General features: G+C 37.9%; 1 pseudogene; it reads left to right on the forward strand.

Moving 5' to 3' along the window:
• The first annotated feature begins 19609 nt into the window (after positions 1-19609).
• Positions 19610-19981, forward strand: LOC149199460 (MYB-like transcription factor EOBII pseudogene; annotated as a pseudogene).
• The last annotated feature ends 2938 nt before the right edge of the window (positions 19982-22919 follow it).

Consider the following 22919-nt stretch of genomic DNA (forward strand, 5'->3'; position numbering starts at 1 on the left):
TGTGAGTATCCTTTCCTCTATTGCTTGGAAAGCGCTTGGTTCGTCATCGCTGTTGCCTAAAATGAGAAATCTGACAGGCTTTGATAAAGGAACCAGTCAACCTTTAGGGATCCTTCCCGATGTGCCCATAACATTGAGAGGGAAGACAGTTCGCATGAACGTCATGGTCGTTCAAGGACCCTTGGATTATAACCTACTCCTTGGACGAGACTATATTTATTGCATGGGAGCCATTGTCTCCTCACTCTTTAGAGTAATGTGTTTTCCGCAGGAAGGGAGAGTGGTCAAGCTCGTGGACCAGCTTTCATTTCCCGGATCACGCATAGCAAATAGTCATATACCGTCCCTGAATGGTCTCTTCACGCAAGAAATGTCTCAATCCCCAGTCCGTCCTCCCGATGAGCGCGAGTAATTCGAAGGGATAGGACTGAAACCCAGGGGGCATGCATCCTGGTCTGCTTCGGCAGGAAAACTTCGGGTATAGAGTAGGTTTCCGCGGGAGAATATGACTAGTCTGTACCCCGTCCGTGATTGGAAGAGGGGTTATTATAGAATAAGATTCTCTTGTCAAAGTTATGTGAGTTGACAGAACTGAGTCAGTCGCCTTTGTTTATCTCGGTAGACATCGTCGAAGAAGTGTTTTGTTCGCACCACGAATAGAACAATCTTTGGGTAACCTTTAAGAGGTAGGCCTCTCCTGATAGAACAAATGTTTTGTCTGCAAATTGAGGGGTAACCTTGAAACCATATTTTATACCTGGGGGCATGCAAACCTTTTGGAATGCAAGCGAAAGAGCGATTATTTATCTATTTTTTGGATTAGTCATTTCCTAACTTGCATAAAGAAAGGATGTGGGGCAAAAATCTAAAATTTTTCGTTTTTATATGAGACATTCTTATCATATGACTGGATTAATCGAGCAGTTTTAGCGCATAGTTCAAGCTTGTTAAAAAATAAACATAAGTCCGAGCAAGTGTTTCCACCCGCGTTTAAGCTCGTTAAAAAATGAACTATCCCCTGGTAAATAACCACCGTGAATGTAGTACTTCAGCCGTTAAAGCCTTGGTCGTGTTTGCACCGTCACCTCCACTTTTCCATTGGCCGATCATTCACCTCCATTTGATTGTTTACCCATTTTGAGGAACAGCTGCGAAGAGTGATTTCACTAGCCATCCTTGTGACACTGTCGTGATTGGAAAATTCCAAACCTTGCCTGGAATCAGCTGCTACCCATTTTATCACTCGTTCCTCAAAAGACCAGTCTTCTTTAAGCTCTTTTCATCTGACTCATAAAATATGAAAAGTTTGCCGATTTTTGGCCTTCCAGCTCGTTAAAGCGACCGGAAGTGCTATCCCTCCTCTAGATTTTAATCTTTTTGGACCTGAGGGATTATTGCACAAAAAGATCGAGCGCTTGTTTTGTTCAGCTCGTTAAAACTATCGAAAACTCATCCCTTCTGTATTGTTTTATACTTTTTCGGACTTAAGGGATTAGATGACGAAAAATGAACTTTGGAGTTACCTTTACGTACCTTTTCAGACTCTCTAAAAATGAAAAGGACCGAGTTATCTTTGTCGTTAGACTCGTTAAAAAGATTAATAGCGACAAACTTGTCTTTAGGCGAGAACGAGTTTCACTATCGCTAGGCTTGTTAAAACATAGTGATGGGTTTGCCCGAAGGGAAAATTATAGAACAAGCATATGTTATCCTCCTCAAGCTTGACAAAAATAAAGAGGTACTGGTCAGCAATGACTGGGGAAAAATTGGGAAGAAAACTCAAAGAAACTTTATTGGTAGCAAGTCGCTCTTGAACATGACACTTCCACTCCGTGCCTGAGTCGGGTTGGGTTGTTTCATTCACCGGTCACATCACCATGGTCACGCCATACCATCCACATTTGGGGTAAATGCTACCAATCCATCACATAAGTGTCGCCGACATGTTCAAGAGAAGTCATCCAGAGAAGTCACCCGTGTCCCATCCACTACCATACATTACACTTCATTCTTTCATGACCGCCACCCTGAACCATATATCACCAGATCGTTTTCACCTCCATCAAAATCATTTGCTCCGTTCCATGTCATTGATGTGAGATTCATTAAGGCCCTCCTATGACGGATCGCTTCTTGTCCACATCAGCTCATTATCCAAGAAGTTGATCTAGGAACAACCCCTTCAGTACTTTGAAGCTTGCATGCCTCAATGGCAAGTTTCTCACTTCCGGTGACAGGTATACATCAATGACCTTCGACCGAAAGATTTTGCGTGGTGTTCGACACCAAGTCCTTTATTCACACCATGTGAATTGTACTGAAGTACCTTGAGGGTCATTATCATTATCGGTGATTCCTCTCACGCTTGTCAACAGTTTACATCATTGACTGGTAATCAAGCGATGTCTTTCCATGTTCGACTTCAAAACATTTCTCACATGGATCGACTTTTACTTCGAGTGAAGGTCGGACGAGATTGAAGACCCCGGATCTAGTTTCATCCATCCGGGCTGCGATATATATTCAGGAAAAATAAAGACATTGAAATGTACAGCATTGCAGCACAGATAATCATCCTACCAAAAGGATGATAACTTCATCAGAGTCATCAGTCTACCATCAGACGATTGTCTGTCCTATGTACATGAAAATGAATTTATAAAGCTGAGCATGGGAATGCCCGCCTCAACTAGATCATGAAAACAATATGAAGATATGTATTGTATTGTATCTTATTACAGGTCTCCTCCCAGCATTGAAAGAACTTCGGATCCTCCTAATAAAGCATTTCACCTGATAAACGGCCTCATACTTTAGGGGGCAACTGTTATAGACATTTTTTTGCCTTACAGCTATAAGCATGAAATGTCCATAAACCAAGGGATCCTAAGTCCCTAAAAGTGTTGTTCCAGCTCCTAAAGAAACAAGGTCAACAAATTACAGCTTCTCCCAGAAGTTCTCCACCAGAAACTGCTCAGAACTAGTCAAATCAGGATCATTTCAGCTGCTCCACTAGCTAGTTGCGTTGCAAAGCACCCAAATACACTAGCTAGGTGCGTTGCAACGCACTTTAATGCACTACCAGGGTGCGTTGAGCGGGAAATGACAAGTGGCAGATTCATTCCATGAGGTGGAGAGACAATGGAAGCTTCCAGAATCTTCTCCAATGACACTTGCCTCACTGAATTCGACCAGTGATGAGTAAGAGGCTCTCAGTATCCAAGTGGAAGCAAGAACTGACAGAGAGAGGCCACTAATCAATTCATGAGCTGACTCATCCTCTTTGCATACATCTATATATGGATCCCTCACCAAGAGATCCAGAGGCTGGAATTTTGTACATTGCAGAGAATTGTTGTTGGTTTTGAGATAGATATCAGAGTATTGGGTGATTTATGCTTTGTTGGAGGTGAAGAGGGGATTCTATGCTGGGAGGTTGATGCTGGATCAGGAATCATCGGTTGTAACTCCTCCTGGATCTTCTTGTTTTATTAATAAAACTATTTGAGTTTCTCCTACATGCTTGTATATCAATGATGTTTGTTATATTTGTATGTTTATCTTAAATCTGATCCTAAGCTTTTTATGAACATAAATCCATGTCTTTGTGTAGTTTCCTTCTTCTGTGAACTTGCAGGAACTTGGTGACGTTGGACAAATAAGGGAGCAGGTAGCTGGAAGCTGTCAAAGAGGAGAGAGATTGGATCAAAGGACTAGCGCAAGACACGGGTTGGTTCATCCTATTCCTCTTTGTTTATAGTTCATAAATGAGAATACAAGAGTAGTTTTCCCTGTTTGTTTCTGAGGTCACTGTCACACCTCAGTGGGATAGGGTCGTTCTGAATAGACACTTTTCCCGATAACAGTTTATGCTTCCTTTTGTATACAACTTAACTCCTTTGACATTAAATGATTTCTCCCCATGAAATGAAGCTCCTTATTACTTTCAACTTGTCCTACTAATGAACTACTCCCCATGTGATTGTGACATATATATACAACACTTTGTCTTCTAGTAGGGAACCTCATCAAAAATACATGGTGTGGTGAACTATAGTTGTGCACCGCTCCTGTTACTTAGAAAGTGAAGGAGAGGTCACTCCGAACCTCTCTCTAAGATATCCAAAAGATTCTCTGGGTAGTGGTATGGTAAACATATCTTCAACATGTTCTTTTGAAGAAATATATTCTAACTTGACATTCTGATCAACTGCCTATTCTTTGAGAGTGATATTTAATGCTAATGTTCTTGGTTTTCATTGTAGGACATGATTCTTTGATATATTGATAGACCTTTTGTTATCACAAAGTATGAGAATAGGTTGATCATGATTTACCTTCATAGGTTAAATTAATTAATTAATTTAACTCAATTAAACCGAATTAATTAATTACAACTCAAAATAAACTCAACCAGGGATCCTATAATGTAAGAGACACTCTACATGACTCAAGTTAGACCCTCAACTCGAATTCACTGAGCCAATTAAGTCAAATTAACTTGGTTAACTAATACAAGTTGTCATGAGATGTGGAATTACAATTTTATTCCCAATTTAATTTAAGGACAAAAATTAAATTAGGATTTTCTTATTACATTTTCAACACTCCCTCTCAATAAAATTTATTGAACGTCTAATCATTCTTTTGCATGAATAAAATCTAGCACTTGCAAGGAAAATCATCTACAAATATTAGATAATACTTGTGCTTGGTCGTCGAGGCTATCGAAAATGGTCCATACACATCCGAGTGAACTCTTTCAAGGATCGCTTGCTCTCGACTGTCCTTACATGAAAGGTATATTTGGTGCACTTCCCCAATGTACACCCTTTGCATGTGTCTCTCTACTCTAGTGTACCCTTGGGAAGTCCTATATAAATTTGTTGCATGATCTTCAAAGCTCCATGGTGCAAGTGACCCAATCTTCTATGCCACAACTCATCGATGTCTCGACTCTGCACCCTCTCTGCTTTTGTGCTAAAAGAAGCACAATATTATACATATAATTTGTAGAGGTTCTTCACCTAAACCCCAATCCTATTCACTTGTCCTGAGGCTATGTGACGAAGGAAATCCTTTCCTTTGCTAAATATCACATCATAGCCATGATTCTCCAACATGGACACTGAAAACAAATTCTTCTTCAAACCGTAAATATACATGACATCTTTTAATGTGAGAGGAGAACTAGACTCCCTCTTAAAGGTAACAATGTTGATGTTGGTCGCGCTATACCTCCCATCATCTCCCATTTCGATGTGCATCTGAAGGTCCTTCTCCTCCAATTCACTGAAGAATTCTTTGTTGTGGGTCATATGGAATGAGGCTCCACTATCTAGATACCGCACACTACCCATCACCAATGTCACCATGCAAGCAATGAGGGTGAAATATAGCTCAAATTGTGAAGTAAGAGCTTCATCTTTCGCTCCTCCTGAGGGCTTCTTTTCAGCTTTCTTGTACGGACACTTCGTGGCATAATGTCCCAGCTTGTGAAAATGAAAAAATGTAATCTTAAAAATGCCCTTATTCTTGTCGCCCAGACTGGAATCTAATTTGGAATGGGATGACTTACCTTTCCCTTTCTTCACCTTTCCAGCTGAGCCACATTTCTCCTCATCATCAGATGAGGATCCATCTCTGGTGTTCCTCCGAATCTCTTTTTGCACCAACTCAGACAACAAATTCTCCCACTATGGTAGCTTCTCCCTCCCATTTACTGAGTCATGGTAGTTGTGCCAACTCTTGGGAAGGACTAGAAGTACTAGGTTGACCATATTGTCTTCAACAACTGTCACACCAACAGTTCATGACTCATCCCAACATTGGGTGAACTTGGTCAAGTACTTTGGTATTGTGTCGCCCTTCTCCATCTTGATTTTTTTGAACTTGTCCTTTAGTGCCAGATTCATGTGGTCACTGTTTTTTTGAAATGGGTCTATCAAGGCTTTCCATAGTGCATATGGAGTCTCCTTACTGTGGAGGTTCGAGACAATATGATCTTGAACTCCTTCTAGGATAATCCTTCTAGCCTTTGCAACACATTTTCTCCACTCTGCTAGATCATGAGAATCAGCTGCTGGAGGCTGAATTCCTTAAGCTCGTTGTCTTCCAAAATTGTCTCCATTCTTTCCTTCCGAGAAATATAGTTCGGACTACCCTCAAGGGCATATTCAAGTCTTAATCCGTAGAACGACATCTTGCTGGCTCTGAAGTATGATACTGCAAATTTGATTTCACTTGCAAAAGACAACATTGTATTCTCCTCTTCTAGAGTGATTTCTGCTATGATACCATGTAGAAATTCCTTGTAGAATCAAACTACTAATTGTAATATGCTAAAACAATAAACTTGAATCTACTCTACTCATCAACAGAAACAATTAAACGATCGCGAAATCATGAAGAATATAAGAGAAATAATTAAACCAACACATTACACAATGATTTCCTAGGGAAATACACAACTAAAAACCCCTTCTATTTGTATATTGCATTAGTCAAAAAATATGAGAAGATTACAATGCTTTGCTCAAGCCCTAGCAACCTCTGCACTATCTATATTTGTCTTACAGCTTCCTAAACAGGCCCATGTGAATACTTAACCAATTTTTTTCTTGGCCAATTCCTTATTTCCTTGCATTGTTTCCTTGGAAATTAGCCCCCTATTAATTAGCAAAATTCCTCAAAGGAATTTTACAATCCAGCATAGGCCTTCCTCTGACTACATGCACTGCCTGTACAATTCGGATGATTATACCACTGATAGTACATTGTACCTAAACTCCAATCTCAACTAGGTAACTCTCAGATATGACATGCATGAGTTATTTATGATTGAATCATCAGTTTATTGGTTGATCACTACAGGCAGCACCACACTACTAGACCTCCCACTAGTTCCTTCAAAAATTGGAACTAGTTTAACTGAATTTAACTCAGTTGAACCGAATTAATTAATTACAACTCAAAATAAACTCAACCAGGGCTCTTATAATGTAGGAGACACTCTACATGAATCAAGTTAGACCCTCAACTCAAATTAACTGAGACAACTAAGTCAAATTAAATTAGTTAACTAATACAAGTTGTCATGAGATGTGGAATTAGAATTTTATTCCCAATTTAATTCAAAGACAAAATTAAATTAGGATTTTCTTGTTGTATTTTCAACAACTAATGGTTTCAAGGAGGTGGTTGTTAGTCTTTCAACTGGGTCATAATTTCAATTTAATCTCCACATGCCAAAGCTAGTGTCTGGCTATGAGTTGGGTTACAATCATAATAATTTCAGTGTATGATTGTTTGATGGCATTCATTGTAATTTTCTTTGCTTGCTTCTAGTTATTAAGTGGGGTTATCTTGGCGTAGCGTTTTGTGGTCTTTCCTTTTTTATTTCTATGGTATCACAAGATCTTCTCTGACTTCTCTGGAAATTCTAGGTGGTTGTATATGATTGCATGTAAATTTTCATTGCATATCGATTTCAATGTGGTATGGGTCTCTCCCTTAATTTGGTCCTATTTAGATTTTAGTTGCGTAGATGGTGAGAAAACAAGCTCGCTATAGGAGGGGGATCATAGTTTGAGATTTGTTAAGGGGTTCTCATGCTCATATGAGAGCAAGGATTTTAGATAAAATATTCAATAAGAAACTCTCGCGAGTGATCAAGGACAAACTAAAGGAATTAGAGAAGAATGTGGTGGAGGAATGACAATATTTGTCAGACTCTAAGGTGGTGGTTACTGTGGAAGCATGGTTGTTGGACACTAGTCATACCTGTGGCCATAAAAACTAATACCTTCACATAATTGATCTCTATTGGTGCCTGAAATTTATTTTGGGTCAATTTTTTCTAGATAGGAATGATTCCAAGGATGAAATCCTCCTAGTCCCTACTAATATGATGTTGCATATGAAAGAAACGAATGGCATGTTGAAGAATATTAAATCCAATGTGGCTCCATGTGTTGGTTTAAGTTTCCACATTTCAACAGATCTCGTCCCTATAAGGTGGACACCTCCACCTCTTCTTAGCTTATTTCATGTTAAACTACAATCAATTTCTCTAGTTTTTAGTATCTACCAAACATTTAAGGTTTATTTTTCATGTCTATTTAGTTTTCATATAGTAATTTGGCATAGGTAGCAGACATTGTTGAATTTTGTCAATCCTTTATATATTGTGTTGAATACTATCAATATTTTGGATAGTATGTTCTTTTCGACTGATAGTCTTTAATTTTGTCAGTGGTCTGTTTTCTTAACCGACATACCAATGACTAGCGTAGACCATAGACATATGTAACTTTCTGCTTATAATCAAAATTTTAGCTTACAAAAAAAATTGAAAAAATATTAAAAGGATTTGCATTTTAATTTAATCATACCCACACAACTATTAAAAAAATGTTTTCTCTCAAACTACATGGGCTTTCTTGGTGCTTGAAATTTCACCTTTTTCCTATGTGGGTACATTATCATCTCCAAGTGCCAAATCATCAAATCTCCTCATGGTTTTTCCCTTTTGAATCCAATTCCTTCACAAGAAGTTGGATTCAAAAGGTCACCTATTCTTATAGCTTAAGTTCTCTCAAACTACATGGGATTTCTTGGTGCTTGAAATTACCCCTTATTCCTCTAAGGGTGCACTATCATCTCCAAGTGCCATGCCATCAAATATCCTCATGGTTTTGGCATTTTGAACCCAAGTCCTCCACAAGAAATTGGATTCAAAAGGTCACCTATTCTTATAGAGGGTTGTGGAGGAATTAGATTCAAAAGGTCACCTCTTCTTAGCTTATTTCATTTTAAACTACAATTAGTTTCTCTAGTTTTTAGTATCTACGAAACCTATTAAGGGTGGTCTTTCATGTATAGTTAGTTTTTATATAGTAGTTTGGAATGGGTAGAAGACAATGTTGAATTTTGTCAATCCTTTAGATACTATGTTTAATACTTGTTACACTTCATTTTTTCACCATGACAAATAATCATCAAAATTCAATCTCTCACCATCCATCCAAGTGTCATAAAGCACTCCCTTGCAAGTCAACAAATTATATACCTTGAATAAAGTAGAATTTATCGATCTCTTGGTATAAAACCCTGCTTTTGAGCATCTACGCGGTTTTTCTGGAGAAAAAAAAAAAAAAAAAAAAAAAAAAAAAAAAAAAAAAACCACCACAGATGTGCATTTTCTTCCACTGTAAAATTGTGCATATCTGCATTCTGTTTCTGAACAAAAACTGTGCAGGTCAATTAATAAAAAGTAAAAATAAAAAGTGAGATCTAGAAGCATTGTTGGGTGAATCATTCCCAGCGGAAAGCCTCGAACTCATGTATATTTGAGCCTAACCTCATCTTTGATGGAAATAATTCCCATTCTTCAAGGAGCCCTCATCCCTCTTTTAGTGGATCTCATCCTTGGACTAAGGATCTCAAACTACTTCCTTTTGGCCTATTAATCAAGCCGTAGGTGGGGGAATTGAGGGAGGATGTTAAGAGTAAGTTTATGCTGGGGTAATCAGGTTAGAAAGCTTATCATTCTTGGAGAGGATTGAGGTCAATGCGAGGAGCTTCACAACATCAAGGCACAAGTTTTGTAGCTCCTTTATGTTTCTGAAATTAATACAAACAAGCATTTCTTCTCACTTCATTGTTTAATGGATTAATTGATCAATTTCATGGAAGGTTTATATTATCAATATTTTTCCATTGGAATGATGTTATTTATATTTGTCCATTGGAATGATTTTATTTATATTTATCCATTATAATTATGTTTGTTACTAGTCCCCTTTATCACTAGTTTTAATTATTGAATCATTTATGTTGCTTATGCCTTTGATCCTTTGTTGTTTCCATGTGCTCAGGTCTAGATTCAAGCATGGAGGACCTACGCTGAAGCACAAAGAGGGATCTTCATCTAGCATGTCATAATAAGGTATGAATTTTAATTTCTCACCTTGTTAGTTGATGATTCAAAAAAGATAGATTCAGGGAAGGAATTAGCTTGATTGTCTATTTATTTCTAGTTTCCTTTTAGGATCTAACGAGATCGCTCTTTTCAGCAAGAGGGATTCATTCGCCTAACAAATTGGCAACCATAATGAGATCTATTTAAATACTCAATGATAATAGGGGAGGACTTTTTCATTTTTTAACCAGCTTGACACAGGAAAAGAACTATGCTCAAATGATCTTTTTCATTTTTTTAATGAGGTTGACATAGTAAAATAACTATCCTCAACAGGCCTATTTCATTTTTTAATATGGTCGACATAGGAAAAGAACTATCCTCGTGACACCTATTTCATTTTTTAACGAGGTTGACATAGTAAAAGAACCATCCTCAATGAAGAGTTGTTTCATTCTTTAACGAGGTTGACACAGTAAAAGAATTATCCTCATGAGAGTTTATTTCATTTTTTAACAAGGTTGAAACAGTAAAATAACTATCCTCATAAGGATATGTTTCACTTTTTAAGGAGGTTGACACAGTAAAAGAACTATCCTCATAAGGATCTATTTCATTTTTTAACGAGCTTGACACAATAAAAGAACTATCCTAATTAGACCCTATTTCATTTTTTAACGAGGTTGACATAGGAAAATAACTATCCTTCTTAGGGTTCGTTAAAAATACTTCGATGGACTCATCTGCAGATTGAGCTTACATGACAAGCATATTTTATCCTCCTCAAGCTTGTAAAAAATAAAGAGGTACTTGCTAGTAATGGTGGGGGAAATTGAGAAGAAAAGTTTATTTCTTGTATTTCAGGTAGTATGTCGCTCTTGAACATGACACTCTGTCACATATTTTTTCAGGTTGGGGAATCCATTTGTCTCACAATTAATCAAACCTTATTGAAAGTCTTTGCTTGGTTTTGGGTATTATCGTTGATTCAAATGCTGCCAAGTCATTTTGTTGTGTCGCAAATATGTTCAAGAGAAGTCTTAACCTCAGTTAGAATTACCTTGCAATCTATAGTCTTCAATCGTGTCGACCATCATTGAGTCAATCCTTGCAAACCGTTCTTCAAAACTTGACATGAGTTTCGTGTCGTAGGCCCTCCTATGACGGATCACTTCCTATCGACTTCAACTCATTATCTAGGAAGTTGATCTAGAAACCTTCAGTACCTTGAGGCCTGCATGTCTTAATGGCAGTTTTCTCGCCTTCGACGAAAGGTTCTCATCATTGGACTTCGATCGAACAATTCTATGAGTGTTCAACTTTATATCATCTTTTCACACTAGATAGATTGTACTGGGAGTACCTTGAGAACCATTGTCCTTATTGGTGGTTTCTCTCGCACTTGTTAACAGTTCACATCATTGACCGGTAATCAAGTGGTTTATGCGATGTTCGACTTCAAGATATTTATTCACATGGTTAGATTTGTACTATGGATCGAGAGATGGAGATCAAGACCATGGATCTAGTTTCATCCATCCAGGTTATGAGGAGTTTTGTATTCATGATTATATAGAAATTTTTTATGTTTGATGGTTGTGTCCATCCTATATCTACTTTGACATGATGTATTTCCATATTGTGCTTTAATAATTTTATGTTCTGAGTATGGGAATGCCTACCTCGGTGATGATTATTATATTACATTGTAATCCTTGATTGATTGTTGCAAGTTTCCAACCATGATCTCTGATCCAATCCTTGATATGATAAAGTACTTCAGTCCTCAAACTTTTCTGACTTCGCACTTTAGGGGGCAATCTATTACACTTCATTTTGTCACCATGAAAAATAATCATCAAAATTGGATCTCTCACCATCCATCCAAGTGTCATGAAGCACTCCCTTGCAAGTCAACAAACTATATACCTTGAATAAAGTGGAATTTCTAGATTTCTTGGTACAAAACCCTGATTTTAAGGATCTGCGCGGTTTTTCTGAACAAAAACCGCACATGTGTAGTTTATTCCACTGTAAAACTACGCAGATCTGCGCTTTGTTTCTGAACAAAAACTACACAGGTCAATTAATAAAAAGTAAAAATAAAAAGTGAGATCTAGAAGCATTGTTGGGCGAATCATTCCCAATAGAAAGCCTCAAACTCATGTATATTCGAGCCTAACCTCATTCTTGATGGAACTAATTCCCATTTCTCAAGGAGCCCTCATCCCTCTTTTAGTGGATCTCATCCTTGGGCTAAGGATCTCAAACTACTTCCTTTTGGCCTATTAGTCAAGCCATAGGTGGGGGAATTGAGGGAGGCTGATGAGAGTAAGTTTATGTTGGGGTAATCAGGTTGGAGATCTTATCATTCTTGGAGAGGATTGAGATCAATGGGAGGAGCTTCACAACATCAAGGCATGGATTTTGTAGCTCCTTTATGTTTCTAAAATTAATACAAAGAAGCATTTCTTCTCATTTCATTGTTTAATGGATTAATTGATCAATTTCATGGATGGTTTCTGTTATCAATATTTGTCCATTGAAATGATTTTATTTATATTTGTCCACTGGAATGATGTTATTTATATTTTTCCATTAGAATGATGTTTGTTACTAGTCTCCTTGATCACTAGTTTGAATTATTGAATCATTTATGTTGCATATGTCTTTGATCCTTTGTTGTTTCCATGTGTGCGGGTCTATATTCAAGAATGGAGGAGTTGCACTGAAGCACAAAGAGGGATCTTCATCAAAGATTTCATAATAAGGTATGAATTTTCATTTCTCACCTTGTTAGCTGATGATTCAAAAAAGATATATTTAGGGAAGGAATTAGCTTGATTTTCTGTTTGTTTGTAGTTTCCTTTAGGATCGAGGGAGATCACTCTTGTGATTTATCCTCCTAACAATACTATCAATCTTTTGGATAATATGCTTTTTTGGACTCATAGTCTTTTATTTTGTCAGTGATTTGATTTCCTAAGTGGCAAACCATTGACTAGCGAAGACCATAGACATATGTAACTTTATGTTGATAATCAAAATTTTAGCTTACAAATAAAAATGAAAAAATATTAAAAGCCTTTGCATTTGCATTAAATCATACCCACATAATTATTCCAAAAAAAAAATCTATCAAACTATATGGGATTTCTTAGTGCTTGAAATTTCCCCTTGTTCCTCTAAGGGTGCACTATCATCTCCAAGTTCCATGTCACCCAATCTCCTCATGGTTTTGGTTTTTAGAATCCAATTTTTCCACAAGAAGTTGGATTCAAAAGGTCACCTCTTCTTAGCTTATTTTCTCTCAAACTACATGGGATTTCTTGGTGCTTTAAATTTCCCCTTGTTCCTCTAAGGGTGTACTAACATCTCCAAGTGCCATGTCATCAAATATCCTCATGGTTTTGGCCCTTTGAATCCAATTCCTCCACAAGAAATTGGATTCAAAAGGTCACCTCTTCTTCTTAGAGAGGGTTTTGGAGGAATTGGATTCAAAAGGTCACCTCTTCTTAGGTTATTTCATGTTAAACTATGATTAGTTTCTCTAGTTTTTAGTATCTACCCAACCTATTAAGGTTAGGTTTTCATGTCTAGTTAGTTTTTATATAGTAGTTTGGCATAGGTAGCAGACACTGTTGAATTTTTTCAATCCTTTAGATACTATTTTTAATACTATCAATATTTTGGATAGTATGTTTGTTTGGACTGATAGCCTTTTATTTTGTTAGTGGTCTGATTTCCTAAGTGGTAGATACTCACTACTGAAGACCATAGACATATGTAACTTTTTGTTGATAATCAAAATTTTAACTTACAAAAACAATGAAAAAATATTAAAAGCATTTGCCTTTTAATTTAATCATACCCACATAATTATTAAAAAAATATTTTCTCTCAAACTACATGGGCTTTCTTGGTGCTTGAAATTGCCCCTTGTTCCTCTAAAGGTGAACTATCATCTCCAAGTGCCATGTCACCAAATCTCCTCATGGTTTTCGACCCACACATTTGGGTACAAAACTCCAAGCTTGGGTTCTTAGCCTGCAAGTGACCTTATGAAACAAATACCTCCACAACCCTCTAGCCTAAGGTTTGGAGTACCTCCCAAGCTACAAATATCAACACTCCCTCTTAGCGAGGGAGGTGTTTCCAACACTCGTAAGTCTCCACTATCATCGTCATCAGTGACACTAGCCCATTTGGCATCCATCACTGCCACATACTCTGCATAATGAACGACACGATCTTAGTAGTGCCTCTACATCATCTAATCTGAACCTGAAGAAGGCCTCAACACTTCCATAGGGTTTCTCCTTATGAAACTAGACTCCATCTGAGTCTACACGATCTCCATGAAATCAACCTGCTACTGAATCATGTCCTACAAGGTCAGTCTGAGTTGTGGTCGAACACGGGTCATCATTATCGAAACTCGATCCTATAAGCACTCGTCCTCTTGGATCAAACACGACTCATGCACATCCCTTTAATCTCAAGTATGCAGCATCATGAACCAATGAAGAAAATAGCCTATCAACATGTAAACCATCACATGAAGAAATCTCGACCATACCAATCTTTTCCAAGCCAAATAAATCCTCGAGTTGTATTAACGATCCATGGAAAGTCAAAGGAAATTCATGATCAACAACCTTCCCTACAATAGATTGTTGTTCACTAGGCTCACCACCAATCCACTAGAACTCCCATCCAATATTGTTGCCAAGCCAGTCAAGATCACATCTCCATGTCTTCAGCTGAACCCTCTGCTCCATTATCTAGACAATCTCAACCCCCTCTAAGTTGCTTCATTGTGCACACTCTGGTCCACTGTCCCTTCAAAGTAGCTTTGATTCCATGTTATTTTTCCACAGTACTTGAGTCTAGGTTAGGGTCTTAGAATCACTGACATTACGAATCCAAATAAAAAAACAAACTAATTTACACAGTGGAGTATAAACAACAGTAGATCAACACGTGCACAATATAGACAACTTTTTACAAATTTTAACTACCCAACTTTGTTATATTAAAAAACTATAATTCAATATTCTAGGTCTCCCATACCAGGGATAATGGCCCTCATAAATCCACAAATACAAGAATACAAACTAGGGTTTGGTGGCAGTCCTTCGACAACCAATCTACCCTAAACAAGATACTATCTGACCTATTGTTGATGGTGACCACACAAAATCCTTTCAATCCACATACCCTAAACACATATTCCTGATCCTTTGGTTCTGATTTGCAAAAACACCTCTCTTCCTCTATCAATGAACCAACTCCATTAGGTTAATTACCCTCTAGCTTATCCCCAGTCCTTCAATGCATCAACACATAGATATTCCTATTTAGTTATTCACAACTTCGTTTGTGAACAACTCTCAACTGCCCATTGTTGCTCCTCAACTCCTTTGGGACTTCCTCCCTCTAATGCCTTCCTACGCTACTCCAATGAAGACACACTTAGGGCATGGAGGGTTGCCACATATCACTGTCAAAATTCCTTCTCCAACAATGAACTTGGGCTAGTTAAATAACTCCCTTTGACCTCCTTCTTTCATCCGGCAAATTAGTCACTAAGCCTTCAATCTTCACCCTTTTTATAGCTTGCAAAGTCTTTCTTGCCAACTGATCTAGGGTTACTAATACGTTAGGGTCAAACTCTAACTCCTTTTATTTTTGTAATAATTCCAAGGGGCCTAGTCATATTCATAGTTAGTTAGTTGAGTCAATAAATCTCGTAAGCGGTTATCCGCATTAATAATAATTGTAAGTGGTTGACCCACATTATAGAAAAGGGGCCAAAATTAGTTATAAATGGACCATAGTTAATATATAGAGTGGTTAACCCGTGTTATGCAAGGGACCACTAGTAGTGAGGGTTTTGGATGTCATTAAGCTATAAATGGTCTTAGAGAGTAAGGGAAGAATCATGGAGTCTTATTGTAATTGAGCTCTACTCTATTGGAGGTTTCCCCCTCGAAGAGACAAGTGAACATTGTATTCTACTTCTAAATAATAAATTATATTGCAGTTTGTCTCATTTCATGTGATAATTCTGTGTGTTGGGTTATATTGCTTCGAATTTTTGGTATTGTGTATTTCTTGCAGGTCCAGAGCATAATAAGTGGTATTAGAGCATTTTCCAGGGCTAGTTGTACCTCCAATTTTCGCAAAAAAAAAAAAAAAAAAAAATTAGTCTAGAGACGTGTTCTGGCAATTTTAAACCATGGGATCTATCATTGAGCGCATAAACCTACATATTTAGGGAGGCATGCACACAAGAACTACAAGAGGTGGTAACGCTTGTTGGACTCCCTTGTAACTCCTGTGGGTACCCCTTTTAGTAGTAGTACATTACATAGAACCGTGCACGAACTTCACTGAAGAAAACTAAATCAACTAATAATAACACAATCACTCATAAAATAAATATCAGAAATATAGAAAAACCAGACATGGCAGAAAAGGCCTCAGCCTTACAGCATTCCTCACATTCTCATTCTCATTATTAAAATAATTTTTATGATACATATAAATACATGAGGAAGTTGTCTCAAGGTAGTGCGTCTATCTTGAACAAACTTGGTTGAGATATTTTCTCAACAAAACACTAATCTAGGAGAACTAGTTGGAGAGAATCTCTCATCCTAACTAAACTCCCTAGTTTGAGGAACTAACTCCTAATTCTCAAGATTTGATTTATTTAATTATGATTTTGGATTTATAATTGTTTTATTATGAGAGTGAGGCTAACATTCCCCCCCCCCCCACCCAATGATAAATCCAAAATAAGAACGAGGAACCCTCTTCCAAGTTCTCAAGTTGATCCTCAAAAAACATTTGCCTGAAAAATCACCAAAGATGGATGCTGAAAAAACTCAAATCTGAAGAGAACATGAATCAGCTGCAAGTCTGAGTCATCTCTGAAACTTTTGCTTGACAACTCCATCATGTGCCAAGCTGCAAAAGGATCCATCTATCCTTTGCTTGCAATCGACATCCTTTGTCCACTGACAAAATATTGAGAATGCCCACTGACTACTTTGATGTTGAAAAACAACTCACTGTTGCTTTTGCTGTGTTTGAAAACTGCTCACTAACTTTGTTGTCGATCGCCTACTGGCGAATTTGTTGATGTCGAAAACTACTCACTACAGCTTTTGTTGTTGATGCCCACTGGTTGATTTGAAGATGCCCACTGGCTGCTTCGCTGATGTTGTCGAGACTTTCAGTCTGACAACCACTGTCAATTTCATTGACATTTTCCCCCCTTTGTCAGATGAAAGGAGAGACAATCTTCTTCAAATTAATTCTGAACTCCCCCCCTTCAGGTGTAGGAGAGTTTCACTTTTTTACTCCCCCGTTCAAATGCACGAGAGTACCATCTTCATTTTTACTGTTGGCTGCAATATGTGTGAGTGAATTCGATTGTAAAACTTATACAATCTTCTGACTGTGGATGACCATTCCCAAGGATCAATCCATGAATAATCAATCTTCAATCTGCTTGATTTTTGTTGTTTGTTGCGTTGTGTTGATGAATGATTTGACTTGCCACAATAGTGACAAGGATGGAGATCAAAACACTGATCTTCCTGATGACCAGTTCTTTAACAATGAAGGCAGTTTGGTTTGACTACAACTTCAATTTGCGCACATGTTTGTTTGTCTGCAACTTTCTCATGGCTTGTTGATGTTATTTGATCAAGAAATCCTGCACTGATGAACTTAATTGGCTTAGAATAATCGGGGATATGCAAGTTGTTTTCATCTTTGTCATATCCTAATCCTCGTCGATTTTTGTTACTTTGAAGTTCTTCCCATGGCTTGATGATTGGTTTGGAAAAAAGTTGAACTGGATCAAGGACCACTTCGACACTAGAAGTTGGTTGGATCAGTGACTTGGAAACATCACTCTTCTGTTGCAACTCATCTCTTTGAAGTTGCGACTCCAGTTGAAGGAACTCAATTGTTTCATGCGCTTGTTGTAGATTTATTGGAATATCAACAAATATTTCTTTTCTGATTTGTACCATGTCTTCTGCAATTGAGAGGATCAAATTGTTAAGAATATTTAACAACTGAATGCTTTTCGCCATGTGAACTTGTTGGAACTCACGCTTGCTTTCTTTTAATACTTGTTGGATTTGTAGAACTTGCTCGCTTGATGTTTGATTGATTGTTGCACGCTCGCTTGAACTTGTTTTAACAATTGATTGTTTGAACTCACACTTGCTTGCTTTCACGCTCGCTTGATGATTGGTTTGAATCAGTTTTAGGCTCGCTTGATGTTGTGAGATTTGCACTTGCTTGAACTTACACTCTTGATTGATCAAAAGAAGGGTGTCGAATACTATCGAAAAATGCACCCAAGAGAAACACTTACAATGATTTGAATGACTCAGTTAAAAAACAATGGATTCACTTGGTTTAATTGATTCCCTATCAATTCAAAGCGTGGGTGTCGGTTTCAACCGAGAATGCACCCTTACAATTTAACTGAATTTGACTTTGATTACAATCCAACTTACAAATTATGATTTGCAAGTTACAGTTTTGTATTGAGCTTATTAAAAAAATAATGGTGCAAGTGCAATTTCCAAAAATATTGTTGTTGAATTGCTACAAAAATTATTGATGTAGATGATAGCTTGATTGGATGTTGATGTAAAAATGTCGTTGACAACTTGATTATGTATTGTTGCTTCTTTATTGTTTGCAGTTTGCTTGATTACATAAGCTTGAATGGAATTGATTGTGTGCATGCAAGTCATTCATGTGTTGTATGCTACATGTGTACCATACTAGAAAGATACCACATGAAGGTTAGTGTCAAAACTAGACACAAACAAAAAACAATATCAAGAATCATGCGCCATCACAAACATACACATGGTGTACCTAAGATCCCCTTATTCAATTTCATGCGGATCTAGGACACAATCACCACCAAAAAGATATGTTTTTATTTAAGTATGGAAGTACATCAATCTTCAACTTCTCAAGCAATGAGAATGCCACACTTGCAAACTTTTGGAAGCAAATATTCTTAAAAAAACTACCTACATCGACTTAATCGCTCTCAAAGTAAAATGACTTTCATCTAAAGAAATTCACTTATCACTCCAAATTTACAAAATAGGCACCTTATGACTCCACAAAATCACTTATTACTCCATTACACAAAAAAAATACAAATACTCCTTATCTCTCCAATAATAAAATTTTCCTTTCAATATTTTTTTTTTTAACTCAAAAAAATATTTAGTTCATCTCAACAATGGAAGTATTTATCTCTTGGTGTTATGCATTGTAGACTCTAAAAAGTAATATCATAGAAAACATTGTCCTATCCACTTCTATACCAACTCGTGGATGATATATATTCCATACTCGAAGTATTCAATTTAACTTTAAAATCTGCTCATTTATCTAATGATTGCATGCAGTTAAATATTTTGATTGGATTCATGCCTTTGTTGCCAATTGATATTTAAGACTATTTACTTTCCGGTTTTGGAGCTTCAATTCAATTTTGGAAAAACACAAAAATATCATCAATATTTTCAGTGTTTTCCAGTGTGTGCCACAGAAGGCTGAAATCTTTTATTTCAAGCACTTTGTCCAGAAGGAATTAGAGAGGTGGAGCTACAACTTTGGTGGGCTAATTCTATGGCATTGAGAACCTGGTGGGAATTTTCTGCTGCTGAGGATGAGGAGGAACCCAAGACGAGGAAGGGGCCCTGGACTGTTCAAGAGGACATGCAGCTTATTAGGTATATAAGTTCGCATGGAGAAGGACGGTGGCCCTTTCTTGCCAAAGCAGCGGGCCTAAACAGAACAGTCAAGAGCTGTGGGCTTAGGTGGATCAAATACCTCCGACCTGATCTCAAGCGCAGCAAGATCACTCCTGAAGAAGAACGTCTGATCATTAAACTCCATCGTCGTTGGGGGAACAGGTGGTCTCGCATTGCACAGAATTTACTGGGGATAATTAACAATGAATCAAGAATTACTGGAGAACTCGTATCAAGAAAAGACTGAATCTGAATCTACAAGCTGAGAGTGGCAGCAGCAGCATGGATGCAGACAGTGGCGTACAAATTGCAGGCTCAAAGGGTTCTGACTTCCTCGCAACTTCATCTCAGAGACTGCCTGGCCTAGATAGTCTGGAGTCTTCCACTAGAATCACAAGGCAAATTACCGAAGGAATAGCGGTTCAACCAAAGGAAACCCCATATCTACAAAGTCATAGTTCTCCAAGTAGCAGAGAAGATTGCGATAATGGATTGCAGGGAGAAATTCGAGAGGATTCTCAAATCAATGAAGATGCGCAACAAGGCGCAGCTTTGCAGGGACATTTGGAAGGATCAGAGGAGCTGTTTGAGAACGCGGGGTTTTTCAACTAAGGAACAAGAATCAACATTAAGGTCCTGGCCTGATATCTTTAGTGGCACCAAACAAGCAGCACATCGCTTGAAAATTTTATTCAGACTCTCAGATTTGAAAGCTGCCAAGTTGCATGGAAATCTCACTCAAGCACAACGACTTGATGCCCTTGAACAATTCAGAAAACAAGAAGTTGATTTTCTTATTGCGACTGATGTAGCAGCTTGGGGCCTGGACATCATCGGTGTTAAAACAGTTATAAATCTTGGCTCTGAAAAAGTCTGGCCAAACTCCCAATTTGGAGGCACAATGTTCCAGGATGTGGAGGTCCTGTGGTCACTGCCAGTTATTCTGAAGGAGAGGCTCTGCCATTATCGCTGCTGCCCTATGCACATCTCATTCATAAAACTAATTGACACTAAATTTTTGAGCCCAAGTTTCCATGGAGAAAGGTTAGATTAGCCATTCGAAATGTAAGCATACCAGATTGAGTCAGATCCTGTTTGAACTCAATCAAGAAAGATCACCTGAAAGAATACTCAGCTACCAGAAACCTTGGCTCTCACAGGGGTCCTTGCAACCCTATCCTAATCTCTTATTCACGTAATCAATGACAACACTAAATTATTTGTTCCAATATGTAACAGGTCCACACAACAAGCCATGCAGCATGTCTACGCAAGAAGAAAAGGAAATCATCGACATCTATGTTTTTTTAGCTTCTGAGCATCTGAAATTTCCAATTGAAACATGAGGATTCTATTGTGGATTTTGCTACTTTCAAACTTCCTACAAAATCTCTTGACAACTGCAAGCCTCGGCTTTGTATGCACAGATCTCTCCACCACGCTTCCACTGCATTGCGGTTGCTCCTTTGGACGGAAGTTTTATGGGCTCCGGGCTCTTCAACTAGTGGTAGTGTCTTTTTTTAAACAAAAAAATTGCATTGTATTTTGGCGACATCTCTGCCACAAGAATTTTCAGTGTTTTATAATTGGCAGCTCTAATCAAGCAAGGCTTTCTCTCTGGTAGTTCCCTTTCTCTCTGGTGGCAGCTCCTTTGTTCAACAGGCGGCTTTGTTCAAATGATTGTTGCTTCCTTCAACGTACAGGGGTTCCCTTTCTCTCCGGATTTTGTTCTTCGACTAGTGGCTTCAACAAATTTTGACCGGTGACTTCAACAAGAAACGACGGCTTTTATGCTGTCCAATTGGCGGCTTCAAAAATAAGACGGCTGCATTTTGCTGGACTCCAGAATGGAGCTCTATGGGTGCACAGAATTTCTTTAAAATTTGACCTTACTACCCTCACAACGACCCTCAAGTTGAGGGGATTTGCCTCATGGCTCTGATACCAATTGAAGAAAACTAAATCAACTAATAATAACACAGTCACTCATAAAATAAATATCAGAAATATAGAAAAACCAGACATAGTGGAAAAGGCCTCAGCCTTACAGCATTCCTCACATTCTCATTCTCATTCTCATTATTAAAATAATGTTTATGATACATATAAATACATGAGGAAGTTGTCTCAAGATAGTGCGTTTATCTTGAACAAACTTGGTTGAGATATTTTCTCAACAAAACACTAATCTAGGAGAACTAGTTGGAGAGAATCTCTCATCCTAACTAAACTCCCTAGTTTGAGGAACTAACTCCTAATTCTCAAGATTTGATTTATTTAATTATGATTTTGGATTTATAATTGTTTCATTATGAGAGTGAGGATAACATTCACTTCCACGTACCCTTGGGTATATCAAAATCCCCTAGGAACCTGAAACCTAACCTTAGATAATTCGCCGATCATATTGCTACTACAATAAACTGAGAACAACACTCAAGGAGATTACTTACACATACAATAGGGTAGTTGGGTAGTATGACTAAGGGTACGGTTGATCCTCCTTAGTTAGCACCCTGAAAGATTGGCTTGATTACTATTTTTGGATCCTTACGCATATTTTTATTTGTAGCACTTAATGCTCCTTTGTGACCATAGTCCCCTCAGCTATTTGAAGATATCCCCCTATCTTTTCTTACAGATCAGATCCAGTTGTTCGGGTTCGACTGCCACTGTCCAAATCAGATCTAGCAGTGGGGCTTATGCTGCCGCCGTATAGATCAAATTCATCATTTGGGATTTTCACAACATAGATTAGACTCTTTGTGCAGTAAGGGTTTTAACCATCATAGTCCAGATCAAATTGTCACAGCCTATTCGATCATACCAAGCCTTTGGGGTTTCTTTCACTATAGTCTAGGCCCGATTTTCGTAGGATATTTGTGAGTATCAAGCTTTCTAGAATTCAGCCACTACGGTATTGATCAACTTAGAGTAAAACTCCATTTAGAGTAATAAAAAAAAACAAAGTTTGGGGCCATCTTGGGACGCTTACAAGCGAATTAGCCCATAAGATTCAGGACAACGAGCTGGTCACAGTGGTACCATTCCCTTATAAGCCCCAAATTTTTAGGCGGTCCCAAAATTTTCCTGACGAGGCTTCAAGTGACCCACATCACTAGATTCCTGAGTTGACCCTCTTTCCAATCATACTACTCTTAAATAAGCTCAAAAATTTGACCGAG

The sequence above is a fragment of the Pinus tabuliformis genome, chromosome 2_1 (genome assembly GCF_031772625.1).
Source record: "Pinus tabuliformis cultivar Carrire ecotype Pingquan chromosome 2_1, CPIR1, whole genome shotgun sequence".
Classification (NCBI taxonomy): domain Eukaryota; kingdom Viridiplantae; phylum Streptophyta; class Pinopsida; order Pinales; family Pinaceae; genus Pinus; species Pinus tabuliformis.